Source organism: Cydia pomonella, chromosome 21, assembly GCF_033807575.1.
Source record: "Cydia pomonella isolate Wapato2018A chromosome 21, ilCydPomo1, whole genome shotgun sequence".
NCBI classification, from domain to species: domain Eukaryota; kingdom Metazoa; phylum Arthropoda; class Insecta; order Lepidoptera; family Tortricidae; genus Cydia; species Cydia pomonella.
This window is the reverse complement of record NC_084723.1, coordinates 8,089,874-8,114,096: the sequence shown is the minus strand read 5'-3', so window position 1 is coordinate 8,114,096 and position 24,223 is coordinate 8,089,874. Positions and strand designations below refer to the sequence as shown.

Below are 24,223 nucleotides of genomic sequence, written 5' to 3'. Positions count from 1 at the left end.
ATCATAGACCTCTACGAAGATGGGAAGACGACTTCAAAGCTCTTGCTGGTGCCACTTGGCGGAGGAAAGCCCATGATCGGGAACTTTGGAGAAACTTGGGGGAGGCCTATGCTGGAAAGCAAGACAATCTCGACTCCGATGTCTGAAACTGAGCATTGATATAGGTATAATAATAGTTTTTAAACTAAGGATAAGTGAAACTAGGAAATAAGATGTTTATTATATTTTGTAAACTAGTTAATAAGATTTTTAAATAAAGGCTTATTGAATTGAATTGAATCGTTAAGAAGAGATTATCGTCAGTGTACTCGTACTAATATTAGTTTAGTACCTATTTTACCTAAAATTTTATTCCTCAATCCGAGGACAATGCCACTTAAATATGTTCATAAATCTTAGTGGGAATTGTCTCAGGATGTAGGTTGCACTTATAATTTAAAAACCAATAAGTATCCTCTTTTTTGTAACTCTGCCTATGTCTGCTTTTTTTCCAAAAATAAGAGGAAACGAGCTTTTATGGTTCGCCGGAACGATATACCTAATATTTGTTACTCTCGACTTTCGGAGACTCTCGGTTAAACTCATTTGCATGTATGTTAAAAAGATAGCAATATTTGCCGTTGTATCTTGTAGATATATTCAATTTAACCGGTTAATTTCTTTCCACAAACACAAAATAAAACTAATTTGTCATAAACTGGTACCTCATTAGAATAGTTCTTTAACCGGTAACCGCAAGCGAAAACGAAAACCTTTTCGTTCCCGAGTAATTGTACAAAAACGGTTTAAAAAATAAAACGGTTTGCGATCCCTTATAAATACGATACGAAACGTAAACGTGAGCGACAATTTGAGTAAACGTACTTATAATTTACACTCGCTCTTTGAGTTTCCAAAACGTCCCGCTTGGCGCGCTCTTCAAAATCCCATACAAAATGAGACTTAACGTAAACGCGAAAGTTACGTTACGCTATCGAATGGAAGTTACACTAGAGGTACTGTTTAACCTAATTTTGCTCGTATTCCTAAGAAACGTAAATTACTTTTAGTACGGTCGCCAAGCCGCTCCGAGGCCAGATTTAATTGACTCAGCTCGGCCTTACCCACAACCGGTATCAATGTGTTCGGACAGTTCTCCTGATCACCGTACATGCGGTAGTAAAGCGGAAAAATGGTGGAGGGGATAGTAATGACGTCACAAAGATGGCGGCCGGACCTATTCTTTTTGGCGGTGTATCTCGAAAACCACTTAACCGATTTTAATCATCGAGGTGTCAAATAATAGCTAATATTATGGAGATTATTTCCTTTTCTACAAACATTTACGTGAAACCTATAGGAAAAAAAATAATCACAAAAAACAGTTTTTTTATAAAATTATTATTTTTTATTTTGTAAAAATCTCCGTAAATATTAGCATTTCGCAAATTTTGTTTAATATAAAACATATTGCTTCGTTATCAAGGAAAATAATGAGCCTTAAAACATACAGATCGAGTAATAAACAATGAAGCTACACTCATTTATTTGCGCATGGGTAACGATAACTGGCTTTTACCGGTCGAAACTGTGGTGACTGTTACGATACGTATTGAATGGAATTTATAGAGTATCGGTTTTAATTACTGAAATTATAATTAAAATTATAAAAACCAGACACAATAATGTTACCTTACTTCGACGTTTAGTCTCTTTTTTCGTCTTAATCATAGGTAGGTACATATTTCTTTTTACTTAAAAATTTTATACAGGGTGAACTTTTAACCACCAGTCATACTCTGCGCAGCGACTTTATAGGTCATACTTAACAACTTTTACTATGGGACCAATTCCGAAATCGCGAAAAAAAATTTGACTGTCCCATATAAAGGTGCGACCAACTTTACCAGACCAACACTTTTCCAAACTGAGCTACAGCTGTCCGATGAAGTTAAGTACTTAGGACTAACTCTCGACAATAAACTCAATTGGAACAACCACATCAACAAACGGATAGACAAGGCGGGAGTTGTCTTCTGGCAGTGCAGAAGGATGATTGGTAAGAGGTGGGGACTCAACCCGAAAATTACCCTCTGGCTCTATAAGACGATAATCCGCCCCTTACTCTGTTACGGTGCTCTGGTTTGGTGGCCAAGAACAAACCTAGGCAACGTACGAGACAAACTACAAAGACATCAAAGGCTCGCATGCGCGGCCACCACTGGCTGCACGAGGTCTACCCCGACTGCAGCCATGGAGGTCATGCTAAACCTTCCACCGCTGCACCTACACATACAGCAAGAGGCCAGTCTCTCAGCGGTAAGGTTGCGAACCCTCAAGATATGGTCTAACATCACAGGAGCTCTTCACACAAAATGCCTGGAAAAGGTGTATGACGAATTTCCAGTGCTTAGGTCAGGCACGGACCGGATTCACAAACAAGCTATCTTCAATAAAAGGTACAAAATACAGTTATATGAGGACGACAATCATGAAGGACTCAATCCCCGGGAGCTGAGAATCTTCACTGATGGGTCCAAAACAGACAGCGGATCGGGCTCTGGAACCTTCTCAGAAGACCTAAACATGTCGATAACCACTCCGCTAGGAGCCCATAACTCGGTATTCCAAGCTGAGTGCATGGGCATCATAAACGCGGCGGCTGCCATCACTGCAAGGAAGGTAGTAGGATCCTCCATCCGCATACTCTCCGACAGTAGAGCAGTCTTAATGGCTCTAAATAGCCATATAGTTACATCCAAACTTATACACGAATGCCACGAACGACTAATGGAGGTATGTCATAATAACAAGATCACCCTACAATGGATCAAGGGACACAGTGGATCCCGAGGTAACGATGCTGCGGACGAGCTTGCCAGGCAAGGATCGAATGCGGGGGCGATTGGTCCGGAACCGATTCTTCCGATACCATTTAGCAAGGTACGCTCAATGCTGCTGGCACGTACAGGGAAACTACACACAGAACACTGGCTGAACCAGACTGGATGCAGACAGGCAAAAGAAGCCATGCCTGGCATCAACGGAAAACTCACAAGGGCGCTCCTGCAACTAGGGAAGGTCCGACTGAGTATGGTAACCAGTGCCATAACAGGTCATGGACTATTTAACAAACATCTTTTCACAACAGGTGTCACAGACAGTCCCCTGTGCCGAGGTTGCATGGAGACAGAAGAAACAGCCTCTCACGTGGTGCTGGAATGCAGCGGAGTGACTCCATACAGGGCTAAACATCTCGGATCTCCGAGAGACCTCCCCGAGGTCCTACTCAACATCAAAGGTTTGATAGGATTCCTAGAGGAGCTGGGCTGGCAGGACTAGCCCACCCCCAACATATCACGCAAAATAGGCGCAAGTCGTCGAGTTGCGGAAAAATCGCCCGAATACAATACAATACAATACAATACAATACAAGGTGCGACCAGACCGCAGCTTAAAAAACGGTCACGATACGGAATCGCAGTGACGCGTCGTATGCGTACCGTTTTTGACGCATGCTCCCCACACCGCTGTTTAAAAAACGGTGACGGTACGGAATCGCAGTGACGTGCTTCACGCGAATCTTTTTTGTTCGCAAAACAGTTGCGTCTTTTACGTCACCGGTACGGTGTCTGCCATAAGATCTCCGTGTAATATTTTTTGCGATTTTTACGCAGTTCAATTTACGGTGCGTCAGCTTATTTTAAGCAGCGGTGTGGCGAGCATGCGTCATGGACCCGGGTACGTCCTTAAACTACGTCCAAAAGAGAGGTATGGGCATTGTGAATGTCATCTCGCTTTGTGTGGTAGGGCACAGCCAGTGGGTGTCATTCCAGATCCAAATTTTCTTGCGTGATTCGGCATTGGTCCCATAATAAAAGTTGTTCAGTATGACCTGTAAAGTCACTGCGCAGAGTATGGCTGGTGGTTAAAATTTCATCTTATACCTATATTCGACACAAGTAGTAAGTACTTACAGACCAACTATGATACACATTTTGCCTGTATAGTGATACATAGTGAATAAATTAATACCTGATTTAAAAAATAAAACAAAAATAACAAATAGCATGTTATTTAATTCAGTAATCACTAATCAGTCTTAAACAATGAACATCATACTTTTAGATTAGACAACAAAATGTATATTTATACTGTGTTTCGACTTGAAAGATTTTACTGCTTTAAAACATAAGACAAACCTACCAACCAAATGTATAAAAAAAAATGTTTTTTGTGATTATTATTTTCCTATAGGTTTCACGTAAATGTTTGTAAAAAGGAAATAATCTCCATAATATAAGCTATTAGTTGACACCTCGATGAATACAATCGGTTAAGTGGTTTTCGAGGTACACCGCCAAAAAGAATAGGTCCGGACGCCATCTTTGTGACGTCATTACTATCCCCTCCCACCATTTTTCCGCTTTACTACCGCATGTACGGTGATCAGGAGAAACGCCTGAACACATTGATACCGGTTGTGGGTAAGGCCGAGCTGAGTCAATTAAATCTGGCCTCGGAGCGGCTTGGGGACTACTAATAGTAAAAGTTGTTCAGTATGACCTATAAAGTCGCTGCGCAGAGTATGACTGGTGGTTAAAAGTTCACCCTGTATAAAATTTTTAAGTAAAAAGTAATATGTACCTACCTATGATTAAGACGAAAAAAGAGACTAAACGTCGAAGTAAGGTAACATTATTGTGTCTGGTTTTTATAATTGTCATTATAATTTCAGTAATTAAAACCGATACTCTATAAATTCCATTCAATACGTATCGTACAGTCACCACAGTTTCGACCGGTAAAAGCCAGTTATCGTTACCCATGCGCAAATAAATGAGTGTAGCTTCATTGTTTATTACTCGACCTGTATGTTTTAAGGCTCATTATATTCCTTGATAATGAAGCAATATGTTTTATATTAAACAAAATTTGCGAAATGCTAATATTTACGGAGATTTTTACAAAATAAAAAATAATAATTTTATAAAAAAACTGTTTTTTGTGATTATTTTTTTTCCTATAGGTTTCACGTAAATGTTTGTAGAAAAGGAAATAATCTCCATAATATAAGCTATTATTTGACACCTCGATGATTAAAATCGGTTAAGTGGTTTTCGAGATACACCGCCAAAAAGAATAGGTCCGGCCGCCATCTTTGTGACGTCATTACTATCCCCTCCACCATTTTTCCGCTTTACTACCGCATGTACGGTGATCAGGAGAACTGTCCGAACACATTGATACCGGTTGTGGGTAAGGCCGAGCCGAGTCAATTAAATCGTGTTTCTAGAGGGCTTTTGAGATTTGGCGACCGTACTATTTGTATTCCTGCAACGATAACCCCTTTTTATGAAAAATAGGTCTAAAATGGAATATTTCTTCCTACACAAAGCATTATTACGATAATGTGGGCCCCATTATTTTTTATGCTGAGCTCATAACCTATCACATTGTATCGACTTCCTAATTCTCGAGTCTTGCATAACCGCTTCCTTTTTTATTCGAATATGAAACTTATGGTGAACTAAATAGAGTCTATTTTGCAGCTACTTTATATAAGTAGATAAAGGTTTTGGGAAATAAATTGACACATTTTGCCTACTTAATCCAAGCCTTTCCTTTCATATGTTGACTATTTTTATCCTCGACTCATATTAATAAAGACTATGTCCCTATTATGTATGAGTCGTTCGCGCTATAAGTATTTACGAAAAAGTGGATAGATTTATAAAGTAACCTAAAAATGTGTTAAAATGATAAAAATGTGTTTGTTTGAATAAATAAAAAACCTCACTTCTGACACTGACATATCTAATCCATATCGTATCTTTAGCAAATATTTGACGTATCTTAAGTTCGAATCGGACCGAACCTTAGTAACAATTTGGATGCCTTTTATCCTTTTTTGCGGGTAGGTATTTATCTAATTTTTATTGTTAATCCATAACTTTCACAATTTCGTTTAAAATGTTGGTAATAAATAATTATATCAAGCTATTTTCTCTTTTCAAGGTTTCTTTTTTTTTCAAATTCGAAATTTCCCTCCAAATACCGAGTTACCTAGGAATTCCTGGGAAATTTTAGCGCTATAGGGATATAGCAATAACGGGTCTTTAGTATAATATTCGCTAGCTTCAAAGGAGCGAAACCCGAATTATGTCAGCGACATAATTATTCAGTCAGCCCCGGGCGAAACGTTCGTCATTCTCCGGCCCGCATCGCTATTGCCTGTGCGAGCGCGGGGCTAGAAAATTATTTGGACAACCTGTAATGTAGCCTCAGTTTTCATAAGGGTGACGTTCTGATGGCAACTGCAAATGTAGCAGCATTAATGTCGCCACATTTTTTTTTAATATACCTCACACTATTTTATCAAAAAATAGGGAATATCTAACCTACTACCTTATATATATTCTTAATACCATAATCGCATAATCTGACAGATGGATTTATCTGAGTTTGAAGTTAAACGACTCAATTTTAGGTTCAAACCTCGGACCTCGGTCGTGATTACGTTTTAAAAAAATCAAAATATGACTGTACGATCTGTACCTCTAGTGTAAATTTATTCGATAGCGAAACGTGGCGTACGCGTTTGTGTTAAGTCCCATTTCCCTTAGTTCTGGAAGGTTAATGCAGTAATGCTGAAGCGAACGGTGTCACATGAGTTTTGCTCCCGCCGCTCTTCGCCGTATCCTTTATACTTACAATACAAACTATACAACGTTTACAGCAGGCCAATTATCCAGAAAATCTGCTAGTCATCTACACATTTTTGACACGTTTGGACCAGTTGACTGTTGGAATGGGATATTTTTTACTTTGTTACTTAAGTAACTTTTTTACAATTGTGTGACTTTTGTTACAAATCATTGTATCATTTACTGAAAATGAAATGTAAGTAAAAGATGTCTGTTTTATAGATCAATAAATATCAATATTGCCATCTAAAATCCAACATTTCCATAAACTATTTAAAGACAGTCCTATTTATAAGCCTGCCGGGCTACCACAAGAGTGGCGCGACAGTATTTCGCCCGCGAGATAGACTACCCGTCCCACTTTTATTAATATGTACTGTTAGAAAAAGGCGGGTTGTCTATCTCACAGGCGAGATACTGTCGCCCCCCCCCCCCCCCCGCCCCTGTGCTAGGCCTACTGTGCATGTGTATTGTTCTGATCGTCATCATTTGCACATCATGCTCATAGACCATTAAAAAGTAAAACGTTAAGATGACATTCGGATGTCAACTGCAAATACATTACAATCGCGGCGGCGTTTTTATCGCCTTGTATGTCAGTTTCCTTAATAAGTCGTCCGCTGACGCATTTCCCTGATTATGACGTTTATTCCGTCACTCATTTTATCAAATAAATTGACAGATACTACGGCAGCAACAACGGCACCGCGACATTAATACAGCTGGGACATTCCTCAACAATTTAATGAGATTGCAAACAAACAGATAGATAGACAGGGGAAAGCCCTGGAGACTCTGACCAAGGACAGAACACCGGCATATCAAATACTAAGCTACTGCAACTGGGTCATTCCTGAAAAATCTCATTACCCTGGCTTTACCTATTCGGAAATTCCCAGGAGATTCCGCTAAGCAGTTATGGTTGTAGATGGAACTTGGCACGGGTTACACAGTAACCAAAGTGCGAATTTGCGAATAAGTATGGCCAGGGCAATGAGATTTTGATGGATGGACCCTTCTACAGTAGACATCCGAACGTCACATTTACAGTGGCATTTGATTTACCAGTGTTCTGTTAGCGACTAGAATATTTGTCGGCAACAGGTGAGCCGAACGTTCCGCCGTATTTTAGTTTAATTAAAGCTTGCCGGCATGGCGCTACGAAAACAGGACTAGTCGTTTAGCAAGTTAAACTATTTGCTAGTTGTAATAAGTAACTTTTTTTACTGGTAAATTGACGTGAATAAGTTTTTTGTCTAAATTAAAATTGGAATAAGTACAAGTTTTTAACGCTGACTGTACTTTTCTTTCAACAGATAACTTTATTTTATCACAGAGTTCCTATGACCGTCATATCAGTTCAATGGTACTATAATATTGCATTCTCATCCAACTTACATATTTTACATATATATTATAGATTGGACCCGAACATACGTATGTACAAACATTGCAAGTTTAATATTAACTTGTAAAATGGCGTTGACGGGTGATATAATCATTCCATAAATCGAATAACTTAAATTTAAAAATATCTGGAGGGCCGAGGTCATCTTGTGACCATGATACGTGGAGCATTTTTGTTATTATGTGCTTACGAGTATGAGTTACTTTCTCTTTTTATATGTCTTTCTCATTCCGTTACCAAAATTTCGTTAAGATTGGTTAAGTTTTGGAGGAAGTAAATTTCGAGACCGAAACCTCGATTTCTGATTTTAGGAGTCACCCCGTCAGCGCGTCGGAGATTTTAATTATTTTCTTTTATTTCTCTAATTTGAGAAGCCGCTCACAGCTGGTATTTCCTTTTAACGTAAAACATAGACTCTGCTAATATTATATACACGAATATTTGCACCTACTACGCATTGAAATCATATGCCAAAGGCTACTCTCACAAAGATCCTCGATTGTACATGCGACAGCCAAAACAAAGGGCAAGTTAAGCCTCCTGGGGAAAAGGGATTATAACTTGGCTCAGGTGTATATTCCAAACTACCAACAAATCAAAATAACAAGAAGGACCATTATGTCCATTCTCAAATTACACGAAGTCGTAGTCCTCCCGTAGTCGTAGTTTAGACTGGTTATAATGAGTATTTGACTCGCATGGGTTTGGCAATGGGAGTAACCGGCCAGGTTAATAAGCTATATTGTGCCGGTCTAAAACGGCTTTGTTCTGACAGAATCTATTTGAAAGGAATCGCAGGGAACGATCTGCCAGAGAGCTAGTATCCTAAGTTTGTTTTGTTTGACAGGTGATTATACCGTTAATTTTAAACCGCGATAATTTAATTTTAAAAACTGTTTTTGTTATTTTTTTATGATACAGGAGGCAAACGAGCAGACGGATCACCTGATGGTAAGCGATTACCGCCGCCCATGGACACCTGCAACACCAGAGGGTTTGTGCGTGCCGGAATTTAAGATGGGAGTACGCTTTTTTTTAAATTCATTGGAGTTTCTTTAGCAGTTTTACAGTAAGTCTGCGTTCTGCTTTTTTTTATGAATATATCATGGCCGTTGTTCTTGTCTACGTGACAGCGTAATAAAATGATGCCCGTCACATTTTATCTCGTGGTGTTAAAAATTGACAGTTATTTTAGCACGTGGATAAATCCATTCATAATACCTTACATTTTATTTTATTAAAATGGCAATGAGAGCGCCCGCATCGAGGCCGCATTTGTAATGTTACAACAGTAATGCAGCTGTTTTTACATTTAGGATAAGCCAATTATTTCGTATAACTATGTGAATTAAAAATTGGAAGTGTATTGTCATACCAAAAAATTATAAATGCCTCTGAGCTTCAATGACAGGTTCGATTTGAACCAACGTATTCGGTTTTACTGATTTACAACTTTAACCACTAGACTACTTTGCTTTCGTAACTTTTAGTTCATTAATATAAAAATAATTTTAAGTAATGTATAAAATTCTAATGAAGTCAGCCAGCTTAATGGACAAAATTAAATTTTAGTTCCACTTAAAGTAAATATTAAATTCATTGAATATCGAAAGTGCAGCAACAGTTTTAAACTCATAAACAAAATATTATACTGGCTAACAATTCACAAATGCACGTTTGATTTTTGATCGCACGAATTGTTTTTGACAGAGGGTATCACGCTTTCTACGAATTCTATTTCGTTATTCTACGAATATTTTTATTTATATGTTTAGGTTAAATTTAAATGAAAACTTTTTGTAGCCCAACAAAACATGAAATGCGCTTGGATCTGAATTATATTAGCGTCCTATTTTGTTACGCTTTTAGAGTGTGAATTTAATGCTGGTCTCTAAATGAAATCAACTATAATATTATTGAGAGATTTATATGTTCTGTTTTTACCATCCAGCTGTCAGCTCTAGTCCTTGAAGCAGGAAGAACTACACCAAGGATTAGGTGCTAAAGGATTTTCAATAGATACCCTGCGCATTAAGACACCATATTGCATAGCAATTGCAGTAAACATTTGAGGATTGTCCAAAACCCCCTGGTAAATACGTTCATACCAAGGATGTCCAGAAGGATCCACACCACGCGCGAAAGCGATAAGCCCAACTCGAGCGCGGAACAAGGCGTCAAGAACAACATTAAGAAAACAACACCTTTCTTATGCTCAACTTCAAAATTATATTGGGAAATCAAAGTTGCCCAACGAGCCAAACGTCCAGTAGGAATATCAAGAGTGATCAACCATTAAAGAGCAATGTGCTCAGTAACGATCTTAAACTTCATTTCATTGAGATACCCACGGACATGCTTGATGGAATCAATAACAGCGAGAAGCTCATGCTCGGTTTTCCCATATTCAGCGTTAGTAAATAAACGGGAGTGAGCAATTGGATGTTCAACGCCATCAATCTTTTGAGCCAAGGCCGACCCTGTCTAGGTTTCGAATCAAATATCCTGTACCTTTTCACATTTTCCTGAACCTCAAGAAGTTATTTTATTTAAATTTTCAATAATAGCTTCCGATTCCCTTTTTGTAACCAGTTAATTATGTATTGTGTTTTTTGTGCCATATTTTTTTAGTTTTGCCATTTATCCCTTGTTAAATATCTGTGATCCGCATTTTATTATCTCAAAATTCAAACAGCCTCATCCGTCGGGCTTTATAAATCTTCGGCTTTAAATTTAGATCTCTTTCCTCCAAGTGAATTAGCCATCATCGTTTATTCCACTCGCATCTCATCAATTCATCATATTCACAACCAAATTTTCAGCCGATTTTTTTTGTACCTATTCCTTCATTTTTTTTGTATCTATTCAAGTTTAAATTAGCCACTTAAAATTAGAAGCGTTAAAATTGTGTTTTTATAAAAATTCAGTTTATACATCGTGTAAATATAAATACGATAGGTTGTGTTTTTTTTTTCTTTAATGGTTCAAATTATACGTGTTCTAGTGTAGTGTTTGTTTCATTGCAGTAGGTATATAGGAGGTAGGATACCTACGCCAAAGAAGGCCAGGTTACAAAGTTAGTTCAGTCAGTCAGTCAGTTCAGTTGTAACGTGGTCGCTCACAATGGGCCTTATAAATCAAGGCCACTCAAAGAGCAATGGAGCGAGCTATGCTCGGAGTTTCCCTGCGTGATCGAATCAGAAATGAGGAGATCCGCAGGAGAACCAGAAATGCGAGACTTAAGAAGAAAGAGTACGGCCGATTCTTCATACAAACTTAGTTCCCATTTTCCTCTCTAACCATAGCTATGCCCCTACGTTTAACTTTTCTCGATTTTTGTATTATTATTAATATTAGGAGCGAAAAACAGATTTCATACAAAATTTAAAATGCTTGTATAAAAATTATAATAATGAAAAATTCGAAACAAAAAATCAAACGTTGAGGCATAGCTGTGGTTGATATATAACTAATTGTGTCAAAATATGTTCAATAATGTTAATATCCAGAGAGTAAAATGAGGACTACGTTTGTATGAAAAGGTACTAAACTTCGCGCGGGTCCTCCACTTTCATCTTAAGTGGCAGTGGGCGGCCCACATTGCTCGCAGAACCAATGGTCGATGGGGCAGAAAGGTTCCCGAGTGACGACCACGGACCAGAAGACGCACCGTGTGAAGGCCCCAGACTAGATGGACCGACGATCTGGTTAAAGTCGCGGAAAACCGTTGGTTGAGGGCAGCGAATGAGCGTTCGTTGTGAAGATCCTTGGGGGAGGCCTTTGTCCAGCGATGGAAGTCTTTCGGCTGAAATGATGGCGGCAGAAATATCAAGAGTTCTCTCAATATTAGTTACGTACGTAGTAGTGCTAAGGCACCAATGGTATTTTCAATTCTATACAAGAAATGAACCATCGGCTCGATTCGAAGAATGATAAAGACACGTTTTAGATCTTGGAAAGATCGATAACTAAACAACATGTCAAAATTAACGTTATTTCGATTCCGTTGTGATCCCAATAAGATCTATCTACAATATTTCTAACGTCAAAGTGACATTGTTTGCCCGAATCGAGCTGCTTCTGTCAATTATATGACATACAAACGATACCTAAATGGAAATTTATCTAAACCAGAACTTATCGTTATCGAATTTCATTCTTCGAATCAGGCCGTATGTTGTTTTATAGATTTTTTTCTAACACTTATCTAGGTAAAATTAAAAGAACGGCGAATGCTGTTCCATTGTGGTATAGTTTTATACTAGTACAGTGAACAGAAGACGCTTACCTCCTCCTATGAAGTGTAAATAAATTAAAAAAATGTATACCTTTTCTTGCCTATATATTTTAATTATTTTAGCAGTAAATACAACAATATTTGGTATTTAAAGCTGCTTCCATAAACTTTTTAATCTATGAGTGACTGTCAGACCGTCCTAACAATATCTGTCTTCCCTACCCCTTTAATAATAATTAATAAACTGTCGCCCATCGGCTTTAACATGTTTTGACAGCTTTGAGACCGATTCAACTTTTTTCATATCAGGTTATGACATGTCCAACATAAAATCAATGCGGGTGAAGAACTTTGGTTGTTAAAAAGAAAATATGTGCATTTATTTAGTTCAATCAAACCCCAGCACGCTCATCGATGAGTTTTTCGGAACTTCTGTACGAAATATCATTTGATATTTACCAGTTGCTTTGCGGCGAAGGATAACATCGTGAAGAAACAAGACTAATTCCAATAAGGCCTAGTTTACAGTCTGGGTTGTAAGGTCAGGTGGCAGTCGCTTTCGTGAAAACTCGTGCCTACACCTATTCTTCGGATTAGTTGCCAGGCGGCCCCAGGCTCTCATGAGCAGGGACAATGCGAGGAAGAAGTAGTGTTAATATTGCTTACGAGAGTTCAAATTAATTTACTTCAGTAATACAATATTGTAAATGCAGGAGGCTGACTTAATAGTTTTAAATTGCCACAGGTATGTAATTTAATTAAATAAATGAAATATCGTAATGGATTTAAGTACTTACTATTTATTATCACTGTTTTTATACACACATTTAACTCGCCCATTACAAACGCTTGCCTTATGCAATTTATAACGTAAAACGTGTAGTTGTAAACAAATTATGTAATATGCAGGTTAGTGTATAATTTGAGAACTCCTTTCCTTTTGCTGGTTAAATCAAGACTGCCTAACGGCCGTTGCCACTATTCCCGCTACTTCAGGCGTCATCACTGTCGGCCAATCAGAACGCCGCGCCACCATTTTAGCAGCGCCCTGATTGGTCGACGTGCCAACTGTCAAGTCTTGGTTTAATCATTACACTCACTTCTTTTACTAAATACATCAGATTATTAGTAATAAAGTACAAATACGTGTAAATAATTAGTTATTAATTATATAAAGCTAACAATATTAGGCCCGTGACCAATGTCATAATGTTTCGTAAGTTTATAATGTCATAAAAATAAAAAATAAAAAAAATCTATCGTGACTGTGTAGTGTAGGTTGTCACAAAATAAAGCCGAATCCACTCCTGTTGCCTGTCAGCGACGTCAGTATGAATATTTTGACAACGAAGCCTACGACCTTTAAAAGACGACTTGACTGGGCTTGGCAACAATTTTAATCAAACGTAAATAAGTTGTTGATATTAAAACGCTTTGGATTGTTGGTTAAACACTAATTTAAAATGAAAAAGTCCTGCGGGGATTCTGAATGAGAGAATATACAATATTATCGCGGTTTTTGGTATCTTTCGTAGCGGAGGGTTTAAGTTAACAAAATATATATAAGTTTACATTACGTCAGAAGTATTAAATTAATTAATAGTGAAGGCATTTTTGAGAAAGGCACTTAAAATTGATATAATAATTGTTGCAACACTTTATTTAATATATATTGGCTTTAAAAAATCAATTTCTATTGTGTTCGGAAATCAGTTACTGTATAATATGTAAATTACATTTAATTCTCCTTGTAACTCTGCTCGTCAAAAAATCATTTGCTATAATGGCAGCTATGAAATCACCTCCTGGTTAGCGGGACAACTAGCTAAATCCGATCACCTATGACGCGTCAAACGGCGGTAGTATTTTTATCTGTCGCTGCCTACATTCACACCGGATTTGAAAACATAAGGGGGTTTAGCATGGTATATGTGCAGCGTTTTTATTACTTAAAGGTCTAATTATGATACATTTTAAATATTATTAGTGCCTTATTTTGAAAGAGATAACTTCATTAAAACAGGTTAGATGGCTTCTACATTTTTGAAAAAAGATTCAAAATGACTACAGTAATGTAGTGATACATCTGCTTTTAATATTGTTCTTATCACTATTCCGTTGCGTTGTCTCTATTTCTGAAAATGCCTAACCTTTTAAGTCCGAGAGTAATGTTTGCAGTATTTAGAACTGTTTTTAAACAGGTAGAAATTCTATACCATTATATTATATTCTCAATTCAAAATATCGGGACTTAGGAGGCTAAAAGAACACACGTCAACGCAAATTGCAACCCCTTCAGTGCATTGTATTAAAAAATATTTGTTTAAATTTGAACTTTAATAGCTGTCAATAGAGTTGAGTATATGATTGCCTTTTATAGCTTTGTATGCCTTAGAGGCTTAAAATAAGAACGTTTCTAATCGACTCGCAAAATCCCATCACGTCAAAATGGTGGCAAGTAATATTTTTACCCGTCGCTGCCGAAATCACACCGGATTTGGAAACAGGAGGGTTAGCATAAAATATTTTCTGAGTGTTTTGAAAAAGTTCGAATAAAAATATGTTACAGAGAATAAAAATACATTTACTATCCAACTCTTTTTTTGCACTGTTAAGATTAGTTTAGTTAGACAAAAGAAGCAGCTTGATAAATAAATTCTAGGACAGGTTAACTAAGTTCCACACTAAGTTAAATAAGGTTGTGTTAAATCTTAAATGCTTTAAACGTTTAGTTTTAATGCGAAATGCTTGGATGAAAACCTAAAGAAGCGGGCGAGCGCGGGCGGATTGGTATATTCTGGTGAAGAGTATATTCTTCGGACCGCGTGTATAAATTGCATATATCCTTGTGCTTATGTACGAAGTCTTTGGCAGCCAACAATAACTTAAGAGGACATATCAGCGGAGCCCCTACTCAAATTTGAGATTTTTAGGTAAATATCGACGTCGCGCTGACGGGGAGTTCTTCTAAAATTAGTGCAATAAGGACAACTTCAGCTCAGACGAAAAAACCTGCGTAAAAATCTCAGAAATCGATGTTTCGGCCATTTTCCTCCTTCAAAACTTAATCAATTGTAACGAAATTTTGGGAACAGAATGAGAAAAAAAATCATCTGTATTTGACCGCTTTTTTTGCGTTTATTGCTGTTTACGGCGCATTTATTTGGTTGTTTTTAGCGCTGTTTGAAGTAACCTAGTTTTTATAAAAACAAGAATATCAAAAAAAGCAAAATGTATAGACACAGATACTGGTAATATTGAACTCATATAAAAAAAATCTTCATTTAGGGCCAAAATCCAGAGAGGCAAATGTCGAGAACGTTTGTATGGAGAAATCTCAACTAATGTATCCTATTAACAATAAATTTAATTTCACGTGATTTTATAAGTGGAAAATTGGCCTAGATAAATAATATTACTGCACTATTGTTCTATATTTATTAAGATTCGTCAGACTAAGAGCTTTACATTTATCTGTCGTGTCGTGTAGTGTCGTGACGCATCAGAGCGGCAATCGGTTTCATACATTTCATATGGTTGCGTTCACATTTCTCTGACGCAGCTTGCACCACTACACGTAAATAAAAGTTTCGGGTCGTACTTAAAACGCAACGTGTATAAATCTAAATCGATCCCGTATGATCCCAAATTGTCCCCAATACAGACAACACAAATAAATCCATTGGCTGTTGCATATTTTCAGGCCATGAACGGGGTTCGAACGAAATCCAATTCCGTTTACTCTAACTACAGATTGGAAATTTAAATAAAGTAACTGTACGAATTTGTAAAAATAAAGGTGTTTGTTTGTTGTATTTCTTTACAAACTCACGACCGTTCGAAGAATGAGATACGATAAAGATAAGTTCTGGTATAGATAAGTTCTCATTTAGACATTGTTTGTATGTCGTATGATTGACAGAAGCAGCTCGATTCGGGAAACCAATGTCACTTTGACGTTAGAAATACCGTAGATAGATTTTATTGGGATCACAGCGAAATAAACTTCAATTTTGACATGTCGTTCAGTTATCAATCTTTTACAGATCTTCCCAAGATCTCAAACAATCATTCTTCGAATTGGGCAGTCAGTCAATTTACTATAGAAACAGCATTTACGAAAAGCAAAGTAATTTAATACTTAACTGTCAATTCTTTTAATAAATTGCGTTGCTGTCTTTGCCGCATTGCTGTTACGGTCACGATCATTCCTTTACTTATTCCATCAAGGAAATTGGTAGATAATGACAAGGCACTAGTGTGGTAATTAGCACTTTATGTGCCTATGTCGAAAATGTAAAAGGTCGTACTGTAAAACGTTGTACGATACATGTGCAATATAGGTAATTCGCAACTCGTCATATCAACTTAAAACAATCCCTTCGGTCGTGTTTTAATTTTTCGCCACTCCTTACGAATTTCTTATTTTTCGCACTTGTATCGTAATGTACTATTCACATACCAAAAGACTAGAAGTTTTTGTGGCGATAAGCAAGTGGCGAATTTTAATTTGGTTTTAGACCATTATCTTATAATCGGCTTAAATCTGAAGCCTCACAAAGAGGAAAAGCGGTGGTCGCTCTGGAAACAATACTTGGAGTTTCTCTCGGGATTTCGCGTTTATTCCTCCCTTATTGTACAGGTTTGTTTTGATGCTGGATAAATTTATGTATCCGTAAATAACGATTTTATGTTTTTTTTGTTTGGTATATTTAGAGTAACGAAATAATTTCATAGTAAGTGATCTGGGTGATACCTAAAACTTTGCCTCGAAATAAAAGAACGAAAAATAGGTATTACTTTTATTCAGTAATATATTGATTTGTGTGTTTTATATGTAGTTTATTAGACTTTGAAGTCTTCCGTTTTTGTGATAGTTTTATTCTAGCAATAAGCTTGTTGCTTTTCTTTTCTATGCACCATTTTTTATGTCTCTTCTTATCCCGATGATAAGAATGCCTTTAAATATTAAATCCGCCATGTGTACATTATTTTTGTATAAAGTTTAAATAAATAAATAATAATTAAAACTTGGAGAGTTTGGTCAGTTCAGTTTTTTCACTTATAACAATCTTATTGTGGTAATCTATTTGATAGGTTTCACATGTAATTAATTGAATTAAGAATTATGTCTTGTTGTGACAATGTGTAATTTGTCGACCTGTATGGCCTAGTGATACGACTGGCCCTGCATATATGACGTTGGTCCTGGTAAGGGCATTTATTCGTATGATGAACCCGCGGCCCGATTCGAAGAATGAGATACGATAACGATAAGTTCTGGTTTAGATAAGTTCTCATTTAGATATCGTATGTATGTCGTATATTTGACAGAAGCAGCTTGATTTGAGCTACCAATCTCACTTTGACGTTAGAAATATCGTAGATAGATCTTAATGGGATCACAGCGGAATCGAAATAAACGTCAATTTTGACAGGTCGTTAGCTATCGATCTTTTAAAGATCTTTTCAAGATCATAAACGTGTCTTAATCATTCTTGGAATCGGGCCGACGGCTACTTGTTTCTTAGTCATGGGTGTTTTCTATATATTTAAGTGTTTTATATATTATAAACATAGTTATCAGAATAGTTCAAGTTTCTTTAATAACCACACCACAAGCTTTATTAAGCTTACTGTGGGACTTTGGCAATTTGTGTAATAATGTCCTATAATAATATTTATTTATTATTTGGGCACCTTTATTGACTTTAATTCTTACTTGCTTTTTTAACATTGCCTGATACGTATTTTGGCAAACCACCAAAAACCTTAAAAGACATTAAACAAATTGCGCATCAGTTTCGATAAAAGTGACCCCTAAGTACCCCGAAATGAGCACTTAGTGAATATTAAATCTGGGACTAAATTGACCTTTTTTATCGGAATGTGTAATTTTGTGGCAGTTTTTAGGGTTCCGTACCCAAAGGGTAAAAATGGGACCCTATTACTAAGACTCCACTGCCCGTCTGTTTGCATGGCTGTCACCAGGCTGTATGTCATGAACCGTGATCGCTAGACAGTTGAAATTTTCACAGATGGTGGGAAATATTTAAGTGGGGCTCCCATACAATACATGTGATTTTTTTGTTTTTTTTTTGTGCGTAATGGTACGAATCACTTCGTGTGCGAGTTCGACTCGCACTTAGCCGTTTTAAATAACAATACGAAAATAAACAACTATTTAAAATTAATAAGGTTTATTTTAACTCTAGGATATGAACATTAAGTGTGGGTACCTTATTTAAAATATGATATTCGTGTAATTCTAGTCGTTTCCCTCGACATGTTTCTCAAATCTGAGGGTCTAGAGTTAATGTCAAAAATCTCAATTTCGTTATATATCTCTAAAGAGCGACAGAGAGGCAGATAACGAAATTTTGCACTACGCGCACTTGTTGGGGCGAGAAGATGTGGCGCGCACATTAATGTACCATAAACAATTTTAAAGAGGTATGGGTAAGTATGTAAATATTATTTAATGAACCCAAAAATAACGATTTATATAAAAGAAAAATACTCAAAAAAAAATTAGGCTTGAGTTCAATTACATTACAAATAATTTACTCGTAATAATTACTAGCTATGTATGTATTTACATCAAGGAAAATGAACCAGACGCACCTGGACCAATTTACCCCAAACTTAGCAAAACTTGGCCCAAACGCCCAGTTGTACTGTAATATTAGCCCCATTGATTATGTAGTGACAATTTAAGTTGGAACTCTGACCGCAGTCCTTTGGTCCCTCGGGACTTTAGACTACCCCCGAAAGACTTCGCATTATGTAACATTTACGAACACTCTGGTAAGAACGCCTACATAATTATTGCATATTTGCATATCTAAGTTCCAGTGCGGGCTTAAGATGGTCACGTTGTTATCTTTTATCATCATTTTTGTTGTTGTTATCCTAAGGCACCCCAGAGGTGCAAAGGGGCTTGACAAGCTCGTGCCACGCCTTCCTATCTTCAGCTCGCCTTCTGGCCTCGCTTCAGCTCAACTCGACTGCTCGTAGCTCACTTATGACGGACCGTGGCCAAGAGCCACGGCTTCCGTCCGGTGGTTTCCAACCGAAAGCGATGGCAGCATTATTCGTTTCCCATCGACTTCGTTTTTACTACGTCAGAGGCAAACATGCATACGGCCTGCCTGATATTAAGCAGTCACCGTAGCCTATGAACGCTTGCAACTCCAGAGGTGTTACATGCATGTTGCCGACCGTAACACTCCGCACCCTGGTTGAGCTTTAGCAACCTGTAATTTGGCTGCAGTTTTCTGTAAGGTGGAGGTACTTCCCCAGTTCGGCTCTGCTCTAGACTGTAGCCAAGATGTTAATCGGATATCGACAAACGCCTACCCAAAAGTAAAAATGTATATGTGTGATAATTTCCATACTGTATTTAACATTGCTTTAGTGTTAACTAGAAGCGATTGTTACACAAATCGGCCTAGCTCCAAACTAAGCAAAGGTTCTACCAGTTCGACACTGACATATTTGCTAGCATGTCATGCTTTCTATACATTTCGCTCGTACTCGGATTATTAGTGCAAGCAACATGCACAGAAAGTTAGTTACGCAGCCGTTAGAGAATATGTCAGTTTTACATAACTAAGGCAGTCATTGTAAGGCTAATGGTTATGGGGGTAGGAATGCTATTATTACCTATGCTGCTTCTATTAGGTAAGTGATCTAGACTCGAAGCTAATAGGCAGAAGCTCTCTAAGTAAACTTGGCTACTTAGTTCTTCGCCTTTTACCGACTTAGCAAACTTCTGGGCTCCTATTTGACATGCGGAAACACATTTAGCGGTGGAACTATTTCCTTTGCAACCTCTAAAACGAAAATGTGGAAATGAATACCTATGTTATATTAACTAAGTGTTAAGTAAGATATCAAATTTATTTAACGACACTCCTAGAAAAAAAAATCAATAAGTAATAAAAGTGCTGCTAGACAATAAATGCTGCATAGTAGATATTTGTAATTTTGCAAACGATCCCTTCTAAATTGCCTTTAAATAACAAAGCTACTCACCAAAGAGAATACTGTTAGAAAATATAGTTTTCATTAAGCTTGTAAACTTTTAACCTGTAGTAATAAATTTGATGCTAACAAACAATCAGTATTCATGGACAAAAATAATAAGTCTTTTTTAAGTTGTCTAACCTTCAACTAATTTGTAAAAAATATAATTCTTACGCAAGATTAGACTTTTTTTAAATTGAACTAGTTAATATTTAACATGAAAACGTAACGAAGATTTCAGTTATGACAAGTTAATTGACTATAGGTATTAAGCAATGAACATTTTAAACGTTAGTGTTGACAAAGTTTTTCAGTTTATTACGTATTAAATGGGACACCAAAAATACCTATCATATGGTAATTTTTTTTCAGATTTTTTTTATCTACTTATTAAATAACATTCCGCAGACGGATTGACAGACAGACGGAGAGACAAAGTTACACGTCTCGAAACCCAAAAAAGCCTTTAGGTAAAATTCTACAATGATAATGGTTTAAATTGGTGTCACGCAAACTAAAGACTGAAAAAAAAATTATACATTTTACAAGCTTTTATTTACTTACATGATAAATATAATATATACAGACGTATTACAGTAACTGTTCCATGCTAAACAAAATTAATTACCAGCTTAAATCTAAGGCAGTGTACCAAGGATGCTGACGGCATTTCCTCGTTGTATCGCGATGCTGATACGCTGTACCCTCGCACAACGTATCAGCTTTGCCACCAGCTCTTCGTTGACCAGTTACGTCAACCAGACGGTTCGCAATTTGTGCAAAATCTTGTGAGTGCTGGAACCCCATGAACCTAGAGTTTCAACGCCAAACGGTACTCCCTGCCGAGGCTCTTATATTGATTATGTTTAAATTATACATTTTCTATTTTGTTTGTTCGGGAGAATATACACATGTTTCGAAAGAAAGGAGCATCTGAGCGCCCGAATCGTTACCCAAACGACCTCTGTCTAAGCCCCCACAAACTCGCTATGTCAAAAAAAATGCCAGGAGTTATTGGTCGTAAACTGTATAACAAATTACCCCAACATCTCAAAAAAGAACCAAGACTGACAGTGTTTCGTGCTAAAGTGAAAAACCTATTATTAAACAAGACTGTGTATAACATTAATGAATTTAATGAAGTGTAAATGTTACAAATTATGACATGCATGCACTTTAGTTTAAAAATGCCTGACTAGTCGCACTTGTTAGTAGTATAGATATTATGTACATGATGTATATTTTAAATGTACCTATTACCATTTGTGATGAATAAACTATTATCTATCTATCTATTATACATTTTAGGTGTAATTTTCACAGAACTGTTAAGCCTTTATTAACATATTCATTGGTGATCTTTCTTCATAATTTATTTAAGCCTAGACACGTTTAAAGGCCAAAAAGGGTAAAGAAGAACATTCCCGGTCTACAGTTCACAAAAATCCCTCAATGACCTTTGATGTATATTTTGAATCCCAACACGTACAAAATAATACAGAGCGGACGCTTTTTGAGTAATACCCGTATTTTCATAGCTCTTATAAATACTCGTACGTGAACTAACTGTTCATTTACATTGCTTTAGTGGTTAGCGAAAATTCATTCTACGAGAAAAGTACATGTTTTGGAAAGAAATAGATGCATGTATTACAGGGGAGTCATCATTGCCTTTGCCTCTAGCCTTTGAGTCTATTACAAACTATTTAAACAGTGTCAGGTAGGGCGGCAGCGCTTTTCATGGCTGTATAAGCCAATACAGAAGCGGCAAATACGACCACAAGCCAGGCAGGTATAGTGTGTCCGTGGCGAACAAAATTCGCGCTAATGTACTCATGACGTTATGATTATGATATGCTTTTTAATTACAGGTGATATTTTCAATGTGTTCCCATTTATGATTTATGATATTAGAATTCACTATAAAGTACGTATCGCTCACGTAGGTACATTTTGAGCAAGCGAACTACAACTAAAACCAACGTACGTTTCCTATTATATTCCGATACCGATATCATTTGATGCAAGAATGAATGGTTTCCTCGGCCGATCGCACCGAACTACAAGAAAGGAATGTAACGAATTACGTGCTATTCCTGCACATGGTTGACCTGGCACCGATTAACTTGGCCGCCTCTCACACCGGTCACTTTTTAGGAACTGTGACGTTTACAGATAAAAGTATGATTACGAACTACCTGCAAGTGGACGCTCCGTGTCAAGTGCTGGGGCGAGCAGATGTGTCGCAAAGCATACGATCACAATTTGTATTTTATTTACCACCTTGTCATACAACGGAGCCAAGACGTCACAGGAACCCTTATAGTTTCGTTATATCCATTCGTCTGTCCGTATGTCAAAGCCATTTTTACAAAACTTATTTATTTTAGGTTTTAAGGCCAAACTAGCCCCAGCCTAGATCTATAGGATGGATCTCGGGGCAGGAGAAGACAAAAACGCAGATGACGGATCGACCTTTATATATTATGTTTTTGTAAAGAGTGGTGGGAGTTTGCATTGGATAGAACCAAATGGTGGGAAAGAGGGAAGATCTTTGCCCAGCAGTGGAACACTCTTATAGCCTAGTTAAACAATAATAGTTTATTAACACATTCACTGGCAGCGACCCGCTAGGCGGTTTGTAGACGTTTTTTGTTACAAAGAGAATAAACCACGTAATCGGATACTAGTGATACAAGCGTAGCTCGCGCTGGCAGTCAATGCTTAAACACATTCACTGCCAGCGACACTATAGGCAGGTTCTCAGTTTATATTTATATAATCCCTACATACAAAGCGAAAAAAAAGATGTTATTGGCTCTGAACGCGCTGACAGTAAAGGTGAAAGTTTAAGTATTGTGATATCTGGGGACCTAGCCAATCGTTTGAGCTATAACTGCAAAATGTTATCTGTCTCTCTATCACTCTTGTATATTAGTGCGATCGAGAGTCGCCGTAGTCGTAGCACAAACGAAAACGATTGCCCACTAAAGAGTATTGTAAATGAAATATAAATATATAATAAATAAATAAGATGTATTGTTATAAAATACATACTTAAAAGTTTACTGCAATGTGCGGTGCATATCTGTAACGATAAAAACATTTTATTAATTATTTAAGGTTCTAATAGGTAAAATTCATCATTCCTTAACAATCAGTAGCTAAGTTCATGACTAAATAAAATTTGCATCGATCTCTTGAATAATTTCTACATAACCCATTATAACTTCCAAACTAATTTTATTTTCATCTATACCTGCGGTGGCAGCATTTATATCACTTGTTACTATACCGTCCCTTTCGCGCTTACATACTTGTTACAAATGATAAAGAGTCGACCATCTTAACCCTACTGAACGACGTCAATCCGTATATGTTTAAATAGACAAGTATTTTTTAAATTAAATAATTAATGTAAGGACCCGTTTAAAAAATCGCCTTACGAAATTATCAGAAGACTGATACCAACTTGAAAATTTATGTCTATTTCATATTCATCTCATTTCGATATCAGTCACCAGCTTATATGCTGCAACACCAACATGTTGGGTGTGGCAGGATGCAGCTCGAGTAATTTTACATATTTATCAAAGAAAACTAACATATTTTTAAAGGAACAAACATTGAAATACAATATTAAATTGTATTATAAACAGAAAACATCTCGTAATAATATGAATATCCTTCCACAAAATTGCAAAAATATAAAAACATTTCAATATTCCGCGAACCCGGAAAACAATATCATGGAGTGCCAATCCACAGTCGCGGTTTTCAAATGAAACTTATATTTGATGCAGAACTTTTATAGCGTAAAACGAAGTGTGGGAAGAAATTTCAAAGATGTGAACACTGCTTGAC

The 24,223-nt window shown here is 37.0% G+C and overlaps 1 protein-coding gene across 8 annotated transcripts in view; it reads right to left on the bottom strand.

The window, feature by feature from the left end:
• The window catches only part of LOC133529451 (5-hydroxytryptamine receptor 1-like), a 165,754-nt gene that overhangs the window by 27,666 nt on the left and 113,865 nt on the right, over positions 1-24,223 (bottom strand). For 5 of the 8 annotated variants that reach the window (XM_061867158.1, XM_061867157.1, XM_061867156.1 and 2 more), the window contains one exon: positions 23,417-23,447. The exons of the other annotated variants lie outside the window; for them this stretch is intronic. The gene's annotated coding sequence lies outside the window, so the exon portion shown is untranslated. The remainder of the gene's footprint in view (positions 1-23,416; positions 23,448-24,223) is intronic. 8 annotated transcript variants of the gene reach the window in all.